Genomic DNA, 18,074 nt, shown 5'->3' with positions numbered 1-18,074 from the left:
ATTTTACAGAAGTGGATGTTTAGAGGTGGAAAATACTGACAGCGTGTACCTAAAGAAGCTTTAACTAACAAAGAGAGAGACTATAGGTTCTTCTACTCTTACATATTCAAACATGAACATCCAAAGTTAGGGATGCTTGCTGTATTTTGAATGAGGAGCACGCATTATGTCCAAATATTTGAAGATAGAAGAGTGGTTCAGGTTCCTGCAGCTTTCAAATGAAAGCAGCTGCACTACTGCTGTGCATCTCATGAAGCCAACAAAGACAAACAATTTGATATGGATTATTTGCCAAGACTGAAGCAGTTTTAATGTGCTCTTTCCAAAGCCTAGAATCTAAAAAAAGTGGAAAATGAAAAGCATGCTTAACTACAGATTCAACTGCGTATGTTTCACTCGCAAGTAACAAGCTATGAGCAAGACTGTTGCACAGTACAGAAGTGTTGTGCAAACTCTTTAAAACGTATTAAAACAGCATTACAGACCAGTAGGCTGAAGAACCTGAATATTTTGGCACAAATTGGAAATCCTAGTTTCCAGCTACCTCTGGTTCTGGCTGCTTAAGTGACTTTCTTCAACCCAGTTGTCTGGCCTCCAGTTAAAGCTCTGTGAGCAAATGTGTACTGTTTGAGCATTTTCTTCCTGTATTTATCTTCAGAGATTGTACTAAGTTCAGCACAGCAAAGGTAGCAATAATTTGAAACTGAGCAACAACATTTTGAAAAGAAATCATCTCAAGATGCAGGTAGCTCTCCCTCCCCCAAATCCATTGTTACACACATTGTTTACACCGTAAATAAAGAACAATTCAAGGACTCCCCCTTATACAAAGGTGGATCTTGACCCACAACATGGTCTAAGTGACACCTGATTACCAAAACTGAAAAACAAACACTCACTTATTCTGAACAGTCAGACAACTAGTGCCCTAAAGGAAGACACTCTGCTGCATAAACATCATCACATAAACATGAGAGAAGCTAGATAAAACCTCCAAGCTTCTCCAGAAAGGTTCTTTCTTTACTTCCCACTCCATCAGAAGAACCACTTTTAACAAGATAACGTCTTATTTTTCTGGAAATACAATTTCTTCGTTCCTGAAGGTTCAGTGAACTGTAACCTCTCCACCCTCATACAGTTCTGGGAGAATTTCAAATAAGTGTCTTTAGGAAAAGACTAAATACTTGCCCTAATTACTATTTAACTTGGAATAATTCTGTCTAAACAGCATGAAACTGAATAGGATGGTAATCTGTATTAGCTGCCTTCCATGCCCATCACCCAGAATGTCCTAAAAGATGCTTAGGCATATATTCATATCTCACCATCGCAAACCATATTGTTCAGTGCATGAAGAATGCTGTTCCAAAGCTACCAGAGACAGCTAGTCTTTCCATGTCAAAAATATAGGAATTTATAATCAGTCCCGCCTGCCCTCCTCTATCGCTATTAATAAAAAAGAAAGAAGCAGAACTGGTACAGAACATTCCTCCTGACCTTTTTCAGGAATGTCAACGGATCTAGTTCCTGTAACAACAACTGTCATGAAGATTACCAAAATAATACTACAGAATATTTGAACATAAAATACATTCTATTTGATGCCTTAAAACAAGAGCACTTTAAGACAGAAAAGAGGAAAATTGCTGAATCACATTAAAGCACTACCAAGATTTTATAATCTTTCTAGTCTAAAAACAGTAATAAAGTAATGGCTTGAAATACTTTCCTTTTTTTTCCTCAAAGCCCCTAGTATCATAATGTATATGTAAAATGAAAATAGCCTATGCAAGCAACTTCCAATTGCTTTTAAAAACGTAGTGTGAAGAAGACAGCCTCAGCATAATCCAAAACTGTTATCAAATTTTAAGACTTCAGACTGCTTGAAATGTAAAAAGTGTTTTGATTTCCAACTTCTTCCATTCAAAAGAGATCAACCACAGTATGAGGAAGCAGTTAAAAATGATGGTGGGGACAGAACTGCACTTAGCTGAGAATGGATGGGAAGCAGAAAAACACTGAGATTCTATGCTTCACATACAGATGTGGCAAACTGCTCAGAACAGGGAGGAAACAGCCACAGTAATTCCTACAGAATGCTTTGTCAAAGGCATGTTTTGTCAATTTTAGACAAGCCATGAAGACTCACATCAGGCTATAAATTTAACAGTATGAGCCTCTTCAGCGTTTTAGACATTAGTTTGGAAATGTTTGTCTGGTATTTTAAATCTCTGAGTCTAACAACAAGCCTACAAATCTCAGTCTAAGAACAGAATGCCAAAACCTGACTTCCATGTCTTCAGCTCTCTCCATTCCTTTTCTGTCACCCTTTTTCAATCATAACCAAAACAAACAAACAAACAAACGAACAACTTATCCAGACTTTTGGTTTACCTGAAACTTTAGTAGGAAGTCTTAAAAAGAGAAACAAGTCTTCAAAAAGTAGAAGATTCCAAAATTTTCCCAGGTGTTTCTACAGTATTTTGCCATACAATGTTCTTCTTCTTCTAGTATTCAGCTTAAGACCTCTTTATCAACCTAAGAGCATTTTTAATCCTTTTCTTCCATGCTGACAGAAAGACCAATTTATCAGTCACTTAAAGAACCCCTGTTGACATATTTGAAGACTTACATCTGACACTTTTTGCTCTTTTTAATACACAAAACACGGTCCTTCAAACTTTCTTCATAGGAGGCATTACCTATTTTTAGCTGTTTTTCTTACTTTCCTCTAAGCACTCCCGTTTTTTCCAAATCTTCCTATAAATAGTATCCCAGACAGCCTGCCATGAGACTTCCCAGCACTGAGAAGTGCAGACTAATTACTTTTTGTCACCCCGAAAGCTCAATGCCAGCCATATCTCAATATCAAAAATGTTGCTTTCCCTACAAACAACAGCGTAGACTCAGCATTTTGAAATTCTGATCCTCTTCCAACACAGATTTGCACAGAAAGTTCTTCACATTATGCATTTATACCTCTTAATTCTCCCTCCTTAAAACAGTATTTCATGTATTTACTTAATCTCGTGACATTAAAACAATATTTTTTTTTTTTTACTGTTTCTGAAATAACCTCAAGATCTGCTCACATTCTATTAAGTTTTTGCTGTGTTGTTGTCTATATTTTTTTAAAAACAATCTTGTACCTTCCACAAACTTAAGCCAAATCTACCAGCCACACCATCTTAGGAAAATGTTTTAGGTGACTTTCACATGACATATACTTCCCTAACACTTCTTTGGCACAGATTTTAAAAAATCTAAGGACCACACCTTGAATTAATTTCAACATATTATTCAAATACTGGGTTCGGGGAACCCTATGTTAAGGAAGATGTAAGCAATTTAGAAGACTCCAGAAAAGAACGATCCAAGTCTAGAAATCTGACTCAGTAAAACATTAAACAGACTTCAGTTTATTTAGTGCATGCAAGATTTGCTCATGGGTCCCCCCTGGAATGTCAACACAGTCTGACAGTCACACATCTGCAGAGCAGACTCTTTTAAGAAAGCTGGGCACTTAATGTCAAATTCATACCAAGATCCTTTGCTTAAGAGATGAGGAAACACACCTTATATGCACTAATGCTTCTCAGTTCTTCTGAGAGACGTGAAACTGTGAGGTTAAGTGTACGCATTATCATAGACGAACATGCTTGGTTTTAATTTAAATGTTACTTTGACAGACACTATCAGAAGCTGGCCAGGAGATAATTCATTCTTGCTAGACCGCATGCAATTTACCTGCAGTAGCATTTTTGAGAACTTCATCAGGGCAGCGATAGCCTCGATATCTTGTTCACAGTGTGCTATGTTCTTGCCAATAACCCAAATACCATGCCCTGTAAGGACATACTGCTCAATTACCTCTGGCCTGTACTAGTAAGCATTTTACTAAGACACAGGTAAGAACAGTGGCTATTTTGTATGCTATTACATAAACCAAGGATCGGGGTCTCATATACTTCAAGCATTATCATGCTAGACTTCGTAAAATTACTGAAGCATAAAGCTGCCTTGTGTTACTTGAAGTTTCTTAACAACTGAATCAATCCATTTTTAAAATTGAATTCCATGTATCAATCATGATTAAAGTGCATACCAAACTCCAAACTCAAAAAAAGCAGCAATCACTATTTTAACAGGCTTTTTACCTGTAACTGCAAACTCTCTTCAAAGAGAAAGAAACACTCATAACAGTATGTTTTTGTTTAAGGGATTTCATGTGTTTACTTCAGATTTTACTCCTTCTGACTTACAATTCCATAGAACTTTAAGAGAGAAAGAATCATCTGCTATTCAAGGAGCAGCTACTGTCCTATAAACCTAAAGACAGGTATTGAAAAAGGATATCAATCACACAGGCCATAAGTTGCTTGTTACATATCCTCAGCATCAATATGCAAGTAAAAAGCAGTGTTATATTATGAAGTTAGTGATGCAGCCAATGCCATTTTTTTACTGCTACTTTGTGCAAAGGATTCTACTTTAGGGGACAATAAAATTCCAAGAAAAGCGACCACTAACAACCCATCTGTAAATATGGAGTTACTTAACACAGTGTTTAGCCTAAATAACATTTTTTTAATGACTTACTGCCTTCAAATCTGATCCTCAACTGTTAGGCCATGTTGAATGTCTGTAATAAACTATAAATGCCAGAAATGCACCTAGTTAAGGTACGACCAAGTTTCAAGTCCCATTTGCCTTTTTAACAGCATATTTAACCCCAGCTGATACCTCTATCTATGCGCCTTTTTAAAAGCTGACTCCTAATTTAAACAAAACAACAACAACAAAACAACAACATTACAACAAACACAAAGCAAAAAAAAAAAAAACAGGAAAGACTAGTACCACTACCAAACCAGAAAAGAGCATAAAGGTAGTTTACTCCAGCACAGCTACCCTATTTGGAAAGAGGCTTGTGATACAAGTAAGAAAAACATCCACACAGCTTTTGCCGTTGTAGTTTCTGCAGTAAAATCACTGAATTGGTTCCTTCGCTAGAAAAAAAAAAAAATATATATATATATAATATATATATATATATATAATATATATATATATATATATATAAAATCACATTTAGAACCACATATTTAAGCCAAGAATTTTATCAAGCACAGGATTAGTCAGCACAAACAGAGCTACCCAACATCACCAGTTATTTGGTGACCAACAAGCAGAACATGCCTGGCCACCCACTGCTGTTTTAGATCCGGTACTCTCAGAGTTTCTACATGCATCTGCATCCATGCATGCTAAAAGCAGTAACACTGTCTAACATTTTGAGGCAATCTGTTGAAAGACAGGCCGGAAGCCTTCAGCAAACCATCTGCACTAGCAACCATTTACATAACACAACAGCCCTAGCACCTCTTCTCAGACACGCACAACCACAAGTCTCCCATCCCAAAGGAGAGTCACTGCATAACACACACACATTTCAGATGACAGCTTTGTCTCCTACTGTTTCTCCCTTGCAGATCGCTTATGTCTGCGGGAAAATCATACAGTTCCTGGACATCAGGTGGATGGAAGTGCTAACTATCTTATTTTATGTTTGCCAGCAAGGTAGCTCCACATGCATTCTCTGGGACAGCAAAGCTTGCTAGCAAGATTTCTGCCTCCCCATATATTCCCACCTCTTCGTTAGGTCAGTGCATCTGTCTCCAGACAATGTCATAAACAGATGCATTTAAAAATGCTAGAGAGATATATACAAGGTCTGCTTCCCCCAAGACTCCCCAGGTGAGGCTTTCCTTTAGCCCAGAACATTTCGAAATCAAACCAAGAGCCAGAGGCTTTACAGGATCCTTCAGTTATGAAAGCAAGCTTCAGCTAGTGGATCTCTTAGTTTAAGTTGTTTGCAAAAGCTACATCTGAAAAGTTAAACAGATGACCCAGCATTTCCTCACTGCATTATACAAATGATCTCATGTACAGTGATGCATTTTCCAGACTGATTTTCCTGAAGCAAACCAGTATTTTTAGCTCTTAAAAGTGTCTCTTCTCAGACAGTGTTTGCTGCCAGACTGCTTTGATCTTAATGCATATCAAAGAAGTATAAATTACAAATTCTTAAATAAACTGCTTACATTTAACTATGCTCTCTTTAAATTTTAATCAGGGTAGAACACAAAAGAAACGATGTTTCAGCTGCTAGGATCCCAGCTGGGTAGGGTATTCCATGTCTCCTTTATCAGTCCTTTGCCAGCTGTTGAACTCTAAAATATTATTTGATTCTTGATGATACTTATTTCCATGCCTTTTGCTGTCTTTTTGATTAACAGTCTACAGTGACTCCAACAAATAAACGATATAAGATGCATTAAAGGACACTTCAACCGTGTGGAAGTATTAAAACCCAAAGTGAGTTTCAAGACACAAAGAAGCTGACACAGGATTTAACACACAATGGAATGCAAGTTTCAGTAGAAGCCTTGTTATCCTATAAATCAAGATTTTCAAGTACAGCTACAATCTAAAAAGCAAAGCAAGAAAAAAGAAAAAGGATTCAGTTTGCAGATATCATTAGATCCAACAGATTTCTAAGCTTTAAAGCATCTGTGGATTGTGTACTTTTTAGGATGTTTCCATAACTGATAGCTGCACTTTCAACTACCTGTTTACCCAAGAAGTTCAAGTGTTTCTTCTAGTTAATGCATTAGGAAGACATGAATGCAAGTCAAAGGCTTATATAACAGTATTAATCTAAAAGAATGTGACTAATTATTCTCCTGAGCAATCAAGGTTTATGATTAAATCCCAGAAACCTTTGGAATGCATAAGAAACAAATTGTTTTAGAGGAATGAGACTTTTCAATTCTTTCATATAAGCTATGGGTTTTATTTCCCAGGGCAAGAAAAGGGGACTACTTCGCTGCTCCTGGATCAAGGCCATTTAAGGGCAGGCATGTAATACATATTTCATGTCAAAAATTGTACCTCTGACAGACAGCTATTCCCAGCTCTACCTGTAAGAGGGCAGCTCTAAATCTCAAGTCACAAAGTTTTTGCAACAGTGAACCCACTGTTCAGTATTCAGGACAGCAGCAGGAGGTGCAATGGCAATGCAAGGTCCAAACCAGGGTGTGGTGTTACACTTCTTGCTAGTGCTGACAGTTACTGTAACAAGGCAAACTGACCAAGAGGAAATGTGAATGCAGGGAGCTTATACTAGCTTCGACTCCTTTTTATGGATTTAAAAAATTAGACTGTAGAAACGTATGTGACTGCATCTAAACAGAACAGACTTCTGTCTTTCTGGGCACAAGACTGAATCCAGTAGCAGCAGTATCACAATAAACATCAATCTTAAGGTCTGTGCTGTTCTCCACTTGCTTCCTAACACCAGGAGTGGATGCACCTTATTGTAACCATTGTTCACAGCAATTACTTAAGTTTTAACACTGCATGTATTAGCATTTTTAAAAGCATTTGTGTGATGAAGTGATTGATAGAGCATTTCAGAAAAATGTTTCAAGTGTTCTCCTTTGCTTTATCTGTAACAGACTACAATTAATAGCAACAGAAAATTGCTTTAAAAAAGGAACTTCAGTTGGGATGAAATGTAGATCGTAAGACAGCAGCATGAAAGATTAGAATAAATGACAGACATGAGAGAAGACCTAGTTATTTCTCATTATTTTTGACTCAGCTGAAGCAAGAGAATCTCAAAGTATTCTGTTATCACTGAACACCCATGTGATGCAAAGTTGTACCACTCCACAATTTTCCAAAGAAATCTGCAAGAAATGAACAGAATGAATTGTGGAGGCCTGCCAGTGTTGCAAAGGTTATCTCATGAGGAAGGATCAATTTTCCAGGATTTAGTTTCTATGTCTATATTTCTAAGTTCTGCAGTCACTCCTGTGTGATGCAAAGATTTAATACAAGAGATACCACTTTGGTTTACTTTCAGCCATGCTGTTAGCGTTCATGAAGACACATAATCCACAAAGTGATTATATGAAGGTGCTTTATTAGGCGCCGGAAGTTAGGGGCATGCCTGCCCAAATCTAACTTCGTCTGATTTGTTTTCTTGGTTCTCTTTTATCTCCTAAGATACTACATATGCATTAGGTTTCACAACTCATCTATGCATATTCATTTCCTAGCTCCACCTAGCCTCGCTTCGTATGCTAATTATCTTATCAGTCCTTCTGCGCTTGCGTATCACTCTCTGGTGGTCGTCCGGGTGGTCGTCGGGATGAAGTAAGATGTCTTCATCAGAGTTGAACTTTTTAACCTTTCCTTTTCACGCATGCTCTCTGAGCCCTTGGTCTCAGTCCAAACCGCAAGGTTGGTTTGACCCAGTTCCCAGAGTCCAAGAAGCCCCAGTTATCTAGATGTCTTGCAAATTGAGCATTCTTTTAATCCTCCTTACTCCTCATCATGAATTGGTGCATTCTCATGTTACCCTTGCACATATATTTTGTATCTTCCAAGCGCAGCCTCGGAACAGTACATCGCAAATGTAACATACTAAACAATATTGTATTATTTCTTCTTCTATTACTAACATTTCCCCCCTTTGAAAGCATTTCACTCCTTTCGAGGAGGGCAAATGCTTTCACTAACTAACTAAAATATTTTACACTCAGTGCTCACCAATAATATAATCACGGAAAATTACATCATTAAGAATCAAGGAAATTACAAAGATTAGGATTGTCACAACATTTCATAAGTCCACCACTTCTGCTTTATGTTACGTTCACCCTTCTGGTTGGGTTCACTTGATCTGAAACTGATCTTGTCTATTCGGTTTTCATTCTATTTCACCTCCTGGGTTCCTCAGATTCTTTCTCTGAAATCCAAAGTTGTTAGATGCCGGTGGAGGATATTGAGGATGTGGTTCCATTTGCTGAGCAATAGTTTGCATCACTGTCCGGTTCCAGGTTGTCTTCCTTAGAATCAGACTTTTCAGCATTATAAATGTTAACCAAATTAGTACCCCTACAATCACCAATATAATTATTGTCTCCAGTAAGGACTTAACCCAATTACTAATATTCCATCCACTAAAAATTTTATCCAACCAACTCGTTGTCATATCTTTCTCTTCCTGTTCTGCATCTTGTTCCACTCGAACCAGTTGTTCTATGTCATGTTCTACGTCAATAGTCACATTTGGAATGTGGATGCAGCAATGATCAATACGATCTTTTAGAAATCCACATACTCCATGTTCCTTTAATAACAGTGTATCTAATGCTAATCGATTCTGTAGCACCATTTTAGTTGTAGCTTGTAGTTGGATATTAAGGTCTCTAAAGCCTTCTTTTGTGGCTCTCGCAAGCCTACTCACTTGTCCTGTAAGTTTATAAATCATTTCCCTATTTCGATAAGTAGCTACCTGTGCAAATAGAGATTCTAACGCCCAACTGAATTTTACTCCATCTGAGGGTTCATGCCATGTATCTTCATCTGCCCCTTCTTCTAAACTTCTTTTTGCCCTATTAATTTGTAGGGTTTCCAACTTTCCCTTAAAAGGAGACTTTTTCCATATTGGACACAATGTGGGGAGTCCTAGAGTTATTTCTTTTACTTCCCCATCTATCGGCAGGTGTGTAGTCCAAGTTCCATCACTGGCTGCCCATACAAATTGTCCTGGACTTTGTATGGTACTATAGCTACAATCCACTGCGACTTGACTAGCCTGGCTATTTCTTTCCGAATTGTACTTAATTCCTCGGCAAGCACATCCTGCCCTAAGAGCTATCAATACCGGAAGTAAGTGCTCAACATCTTCATTATTACTGTCGCAAGTATATTTCTTCTCACAAGTCCACCAAGCTACCTTTGTTGACTCTTGTCTACCACTACTGTCAGCCCGGCTTACTGTATAAAACTGATCAGTTCCATTCTGCTTTCCCTGCCATTTAATACACCATGATGTATTCCCTCCATACTGGAATTTCTGCAATAAACTTACTGTCCAATCACTATCCCACCCTTTCATTCCTTTTGGCTTATTTTTCTCTTGACATTCCCAAACAATCTTTTCTCTAACTCCTTCTACTACACGTAGTTCGTCGTAATAACACTGTCCCACATTCTTAAATCTGCCTATCGTTATGAAATGGTAGTTCTTCTTCTTTTCACATTCAGACCTTGATGTTGGGGGGCTCAGTTTCCTATAGTATTGTGTAACATTTATCCTCTCTAGAGCTTTCACTTCTTTACATTGAATTGTTTCATTTCCTTTTACTTGGGGCAGTGGGGAGGTTATTATACCCCACTCAAGCGGGTCCCCCGTTGCTTTTGGGATGGGCAAACAAGCAGTAATTCTATCAGTTCCTTTCATTATGGCAAAATCTTTAATCAATCCTACCAGTAAATTCTCTGATGGTTGCCTAGGTGGGATCTGTACCACTTGTGTCCATGGTACCTGGCCCTCTCTTTTTCTTCTAGATACTTTTTGGTGGGCTACCAATATTCCTTTATCCAATTTCGGATATACGAATATTTCTCTTATCCCGTAATCTGTGCTATTTTCATGTGTTACCACGCACCGGTAATTTCCTTTGTTGACTTTAGTAACACTAAACAGGGTTAAGGTGGTAGCTCCTCTCAGTTGTTGGCCCAGTTCTATGGTTATACTTACGTACGCCTTCCCCTTCCATCCAGCCTTCAATCCTGTATTGTCCCTGGTTGTGTCTACGTATATTTCCTGGCTCTGTCCGGAGTCACTTATTTTTTCCCAGACCACCTGTAGAGAGCTAATTGTTATTGGTTTATCGTTGTGCATTCCACATTCCAAAGTAACATTTTCTCCTCTGAATATTTCCTCTTTCTTATATTTTTCTGGTATTTCTAGGAACCCAATTACAAGGTATTTACACAAAACAATTACTGTTATCTTTACTGTTGTTAAGAACCCCAACATTGTATGGTTATACACGCTTCATCTGTAGTTTTGTATCTCCGATTGCTCGCACTGACCAAAATTCGGGAACCTTTTTCACCCGAGTATAATGAATCCAAGCATCCACCCCTTCTACCTTTACAGCTGTAAAAGTAGTCAATAATACTTGATAAGGTCCGGCCCACCGTTCTCTCAGGGGTTCTTCATTCCAGTTTTTAATGTACACTCGGTCACCTGGCTGTATGTCGTGGACAGGATTTTCCAGTGCCAACGGTCGGTTCCACACCAGAACACTTCGAAGTTGAGCTAAAGTTTTACCAAGAGACAATACATAATTATGAACATCCTGGTTCCCTGTTATATGCATGTTAGGATTTGGTTCTGGGGATTCGTAAGGCTTTCCATACATTATCTCGTATGGGCTTACTGACATTCCACTCCTTGGCTTTATCCTTATTCTCAATAAGGCTATAGGCAAAGCTTGTGGCCATTGTATTTTGGCTTCCTGGCAGATTTTACTGATCTGTCCCTTTAGAGTTTGGTTCATCCTTTCTACCTGTCCACTAGATTGGGGTCTCCATGCAGTATGTAAATTCCAAGAAATTCCTAATAGTCGACTTACGTCTTTAACCACAGATGAAACAAAGTGCGGCCCCCTATCCGAGGATATTCCTAATGGTACCCCAAACCTCGGAATGATTTCCCGCAGTAACCATTTTACTGTCTCTTTAGCTTGATTGGTGCGACAGGGAAGGGCTTCCGGCCATCCGGAAAAGGTGTCAACCCCTACTAACAAATACCTATATCCCCCGGTCCTAGGTAACTCTACAAAATCAACTTGCCAGTAATCTCCTGGTTCTATTCCTACTCTAACTCTTCCCATTTCAGCATGTTTTCTTGCTACTGGATTATTTTTCAGACAAATCTCACACTTTGACATTACTGATTTTGCCATTGTTAACATATGTGTAGAGATGATGCTACGTTTTAAAAATGTTACCATTGCCTCTGCACCCCAGTGACACTCATTATGTCTTGTCTGAAGTATCTCTCGCATCACCAAGGGGGGTATTACTACCTGGCCCGTAGTGGTTACATACCATCCATCAGAGTTCTTTCGGGCCTTTAGGAGATTTGCTAATTTCTCATCCTCTGGTGAATATCTTGGTTCCTTGGGAAGATTAAGACAAGTGGGGCCTACCTTAAGTGGTACCAAAGCCATTACATTCCACACCTCCCGAGCAATTTGTCGAGCTGCTCGATCTGCCAGCCGATTCCCTTCTGATATTTTTGAGGTTCCTCCTTGATGAGCTTTACAGTGCATAATAGCCACTTGCTTTGGTTTTTGTACCGCATTTATCAAATTTAACACCTCCTCTTGATATCTTATATTGGCTCCTTGTGAGGACAACAGCCCTCTTTCTTTCCATAATGCTCCATGAACATGGACTACTCCAAAAGCATACTTTGAATCTGTCCAAATATTTACCATCTTCCCTTTACTCAGTTCCAGTGCTCGAGTCAGGGCTATCAGTTCTGCTCGCTGTGCTGATGTTCCAGGTGGTAAAGGTTTTGCTTCGATCACTGTCTTCAGGGTTGTTACTGCATACCCTGCATATCGTGTTCCATTCTCCACAAAACTACTACCATCAGTAAAAAGTTCCCAGTCATACCTTTCAAGGGGTACATCCTTCAAATCCTCGCGGCTGGCATGGGTATGTTCGATTATTTCCACACAATTGTGTTCCAACGGTCCTTCTTCTGGAACAGTTCCTAAAAATACTGCTGGATTTAACAGGTTAGTTGTTTTCAAGGTTACGTCATCTTGTTCAGTTAGTATTGCCTGATATTTCATCATTCGGCTGGGTGATAGCCAGTGGCCCCCCTTTTGTTCTAAAACAGTTGTTACCATATGTGGTACAAAAACTTCAATACGTTTTCCCAAGGTAAGTTTCCTTGCTTCCTGGATTAAGAGAACTGTTGCTGCTACTGCCCGCAAACATGAGGGCCATCCTGCACTTACAGCATCCAACTGCTTAGAAAAGTATCCCACAGGTCTTTTCCAGCTTCCCAGTCGCTGGGTTAGTACCCCTAGTGCTAGTCGTTGTCTTTCATATACAAATAACTGGAAATCTTTTGATAAATCTGGTAGGCCCAAAGCTGGTGACTTCATTAAGGCATCTTTAAGTTTCTTGAAAGCTTCTTTCTGTACTTTTCCCCAAATAAAATCCTGTGCCTTCTGAGCTTCATAAAGGGGCTTAGCTATGAGTCCATAGTCCATTATCCATAATCTGCACCAGCCAGCCATTCCTAAGAAGGCCCTTAGCTCATGGAGACTTTGAGGTTCCGGGATGGTGCATATAGCTTTTATCCTATTGACACCCAGACTTCTTTGTCCCTGGGAAATCTCACACCCCAAATATGTTACAGTTGAGCAAACTATTTGTGCTTTTTCCTTTGAAACTTTATAACCACCCATTCCCAACTGATTTAAAATTTCGATGGTTATTTGGGTGCAGAGCGACTCATTCTCTGTAGCAATCAAAATATCATCTACATATTGTAACAGCAAATACTGACTTCTGGGTACCTGTATTTGTCCTTGCGTTGTCCAGATTTCCAGTTCCTTGGCCAGCTGGCTTCCAAAGAGGGTCGGGCTATTCTTGAAGCCTTGTGGGAGTCTTGTCCAAGTTAATTGTGTCTTTCGTCCACTCTGAGGATTTTCCCATTCGAAGGCAAATAATTTTCTACTATCTTTATCAAGAGGTATGCAAAAGAAGGCATCCTTTAAATCTATCACAGTAAACCATTTATATTTCTCTCTCACAGATGTTAACAATGTGTAAGGATTAGCCACTACCGGGTGAATGTCCTTTGTTATTTCATTTATTGCTCTAAGATCTTGTACCAATCTATACTCACCATTCGGCTTCCTTACTGGAAAAATTGGAGTATTGTATTCCGATTTACATTCTTCCAGAATCTGATATTTAAGAAATTTGTCAATAATTTTCACTATCCCCTGCCTAGCTTCTATCTTAAGTGGATATTGTTTGATTCGAACAGGTTTGGCTCCTTCCTTTAATTCCACCTTTACCGGTTGTGCCAGTTTCGACTTCCCTGGTACATCTGTTTCCCATACTGTTGGTATAACTGCATTTTCTACTTCTCTTGGAATATTAACAAAGGGTTTATCTTTGATCATTAGGATTTGTCCTACTTTGGACTCAGGTACCTTCATTATTAATTCTCCATCCTCAAAGGTTATTGTTGCATCTAATTTAGCTAATAGATCCCGTCCCAAGAGTGGAATCGGGCATTCTGGTACATACAAAAATTCATGGGTTAGTTCCTTACCCCCAAAACGCAAATCAAGGGGTTGTAAGAATGGCCGTTCCTCCTCCTTCCCTGTGGCTCCAATTACTGTAGTTGTCTTAGTTCCCAATCGTCCTTTTAAACTATTTAACACTGAATATGTTGCTCCTGTATCTATCAAGAACTTTACTTCCTTATCCCCTAATTGAATCTTTACTAAAGGTTCTTTGACTGTTTTATGTTCTGTATCTAGTCAGCTACTAAAATCTCCCAGCACCATTGCCTTAATGGCTTCCTGATTCTGAAATGAACTTCCCGAGAATTGGTCTCTTCTAAACGGACACTCATTTTTCCAATGCCCCTCCTTTTTACAATAAGCACACTGATTCAATCCTAATCTTTCTCCCGGATTTCCACCAAAGTCTCCGCGACCCCTTCCGATACTAACTCCCCGTCCTCTAGCAAATCCTCTTCCTCTCCCTCTGAATCCTTGGTTTCCTCTGCCTTGAATTACTGCTAACAAATTCTGTTGCTGCCTCCTGGTGGATTCTTTTTCTCTATTGTTGTATACTTTCCAGGCTATTTCTAACAGTCTATCCATATTTCTCAGGTCTCCTCCCTCCAGTTTCTGTAATTTCTTCCGGATGTCCTCCTGTGATTGTCCTAAAAAGATAAGAGCTAATTGTGCTTTAGCTTGTTCTGTTTCTATATCTAGGTCAGTATATTTCTTTGCAGTTTCCTTAAGCCTTTCCAAAAATGCAGAGGGAGATTCGGTTTTCTCCTGCCTAACATTATACAATTTAGACCAATTTATAGTTTTAGGCATAGCACTCTGCACCCCTATTTGGATCCAATCCTGGTATCTCTTCAATCTCCTCAGACCATCCCCTGTATTATAGTCCCATTGTGGGTCTTCCGTCGGGAAGTTCTGATCTACGCTTCCCGAGACTAATCCATTCCGAACATCCTCTTTTGCTCTTTCTCTAGCTGCCCTTAACACCATATCTTTTTCTGTCGAGTCCATTAATGTATCTAATATTACTTGAAGATCATCCCAGTCCGGATTCTGGGTTTTAATTATCATTTTCATTACCCTGGCTACTTTATCCGGGTTTTCCCGATATGTCCCTGCTGCTTGTTTCCAAATTACTAGGTCTCCCGGAGTAAACGGTACTTTAACATATACTGGCCCTTCCGTCCCTACTCCTTGTCTGAGTGGAGCAATTATGTTTCCCTTTTGTCTTATTCCGCCTTTCTTTCTTATCATCCATTCATCCACAACTTTCTGCTCTCGTTGTCGGGTTCTATACGATACCGGGGTAGCCGAAGCTACCGCTCCTTTTTCTTCCTCCTCCCCCTCACTATCCCCGCTTCCTTCCCTGACAGTCTGCCCTTGTTCTAACGGGGCTGATGGTACTACTTCCAAATCTATATTTCCATCATCCCGTCTGTAATACCTATCATTCTCTAACGCTTGATGTCCTATACAGCGTCTTTCTCCTCTGCATCCTTTACAATGCTCATCAACAGTTATTTTAGCCACCATTATCCCGCAAGCGCGTTGCCACTCAGGCTTATCTCGCAAATAGAAAAATAGTTCTACATAAGGAATCTCGTCCCACTTGCCTTTTCGCTTACAAAATAACATTAATTGTAAGATAGTATTGTACTGTAAGGTTCCGTTTTCTGGCCAACTTTCTTGATCTTCTAGTTCATACTGTGGCCACCAAACATTACAGTAATCAACCAGTTTACCCTTTCGTAACTCCTGCCCGAAACACCCCTCCTTCCAGTGTGCTAATAAACAGCCCAAAGGGGAGGATCGCGGTACCGAAGCATTACCGCCCAGAATACTTTTAAGTTTTTCCATTATCAGCTATAGCTTTTACCGAACCGAACCAGATGCTGAGCCTGCAGCAAAACCAGACCACTGATGCCGAACCTGCAGCGCTTTCGCGACTGTCTGACGGACGGCGCCTAGGCTTACCACGGGAATTCCCTAGCCCAACCGTGCGTGGCTTTCGCCGCGTCTGACCGGCAGGCTCCCAGACCAGATCGGTACCAATTACCAGAAAGCACCTTTTTCTTACCCTTTCAGAGGTACGTTGTGAGCAGCGGGGGTCGGTCGCGGCCGATGGCTCCCCGAGAAACTCCTCGGTGCCGGCTGGAGCGTGATCAGTTCGCGAGCCGCCTCAGCAGTGCCCACGAGGTCCCACCTGGGTCGCCAAAATGTTAGCGTTCATGAAGACACATAATCCACAAAGTGATTATATGAAGGTGCTTTATTAGGCGCCGGAAGTTAGGGGCATGCCTGCCCAAATCTAACTTCGTCTGATTTGTTTTCTTGGTTCTCTTTTATCTCCTAAGATACTACATATGCATTAGGTTTCACAACTCATCTATGCATATTCATTTCCTAGCTCCACCTAGCCTCGCTTCGTATGCTAATTATCTTATCAGTCCTTCTGCGCTTGCGTATCACTCTCTGGTGGTCGTCCGGGTGGTCGTCGGGATGAAGTAAGATGTCTTCATCAGAGTTGAACTTTTTAACCTTTCCTTTTCACGCATGCTCTCTGAGCCCTTGGTCTCAGTCCAAACCGCAAGGTTGGTTTGACCCAGTTCCCAGAGTCCAAGAAGCCCCAGTTATCTAGATGTCTTGCAAATTGAGCATTCTTTTAATCCTCCTTACTCCTCATCATGAATTGGTGCATTCTCATGTTACCCTTGCACATATATTTTGTATCTTCCAAGCGCAGCCTCGGAACAGTACATCGCAAATGTAACATACTAAACAATATTGTATTATTTCTTCTTCTATTACTAACAATGCTAGCACTTCTATTTAAAATTTCTATGGTAGTAATGAAGAACATATCTGCCCAGTAGCTCTGATTACTTGCAACATGTATGATGCCTTACCCTGATGAAGAAGTTATGATCAAAAGCTCCCTCATTTTTAATATCCTCAGCATCTTCTGTAAATGCTGCAATTTCTGCCACCTCCCCGCAGCTTGAGCCTTCCCTCATTGTGCTGTGATGCTTACAAGAGGTTCCAGATTTACATGATGCAACAATGAAGAGGAGAGGCACCATGTGCAGGACTACATACCTGTAAATACTCTACTGACCTAGAAAGCGTATGGTCTCAGGACTAATTTTGGCCTGAATTGGATTTAACATTTCACAAGATTTGGAGTGCAGCAGGCCACCAAACTGCCTCAGGGTTATAGGCTGTGTATTCTGATACAGGGAGACCATGGAAAACACAGAGTACGAGGAGGAATAAGGAACAAGCCACACTAAATCTAGAAGAAAAAAAAAACACCGGCAAAAATTGCCAGCCACACATGGAGGCAAAGGGATTTTCCATTAAATTGGCTACCTCATTTTGATGGTATAAAACGTTTGCACCATGCAATAGAGAAAAACAATAAAGAAAAATCCTCAGATACTTTTACAGAAAAGAATCTACAACCAGATTTCATCCAGCTATTGAAGCACAAAATTACAGGTGGGTATTATTCTGGACTTACTGTCCTAAGTAGGCAGAAAGTACGTATGCTACATTCAGGACTCGATTTGGACAGGTTTACATCACTAACATACAGTTGAGGTGACACAACAGAGTGGAATGCGAACTGCTCTCAACACATAAGCAGCTTTTTAGTCACCAACATGTTGTCTGAATTGTCTTAGCAGGCAGCACTTAAGCTCAGCTCAGATCCTTATAGGCAGAAATGCTTTGTTTCTCCCTCATGCTAGGGGACCTCCCCACAGAACTCAGTGAAAAACTCTTTAGATCACTGCAGAGAGAAGGCCAGTTACAGAAGATATAAGGCATTTACAAGCTTGCTCGGGCATTCCATTTTCTCAGCCTTTT

General features: G+C 39.9%; 1 protein-coding gene and 1 long non-coding RNA gene across 12 annotated transcripts in view; both read right to left on the bottom strand.

Moving 5' to 3' along the window:
* The window catches only part of CHID1 (chitinase domain containing 1), a 115,647-nt gene that overhangs the window by 70,873 nt on the left and 26,700 nt on the right, over nt 1-18,074 (bottom strand). The gene's annotated exons all lie outside the window — the stretch shown is intronic.
* Nucleotides 10,120-17,017, bottom strand: LOC310900904. The gene is made up of 2 exons (XR_014585448.1): nt 16,285-17,017; nt 10,120-11,185 (listed from the first exon to the last, which is right to left on the bottom strand). It is a non-coding gene; the product is annotated as an uncharacterized lncRNA (long non-coding RNA).

This window comes from Anser anser (genome assembly GCF_964211835.1).
Source record: "Anser anser genome assembly, chromosome: 5".
NCBI lineage: Eukaryota > Metazoa > Chordata > Aves > Anseriformes > Anatidae > Anser > Anser anser.
The sequence above is the reverse complement of the archived record's forward strand: the minus strand, read 5'-3'. Positions and strand labels throughout refer to the sequence as shown.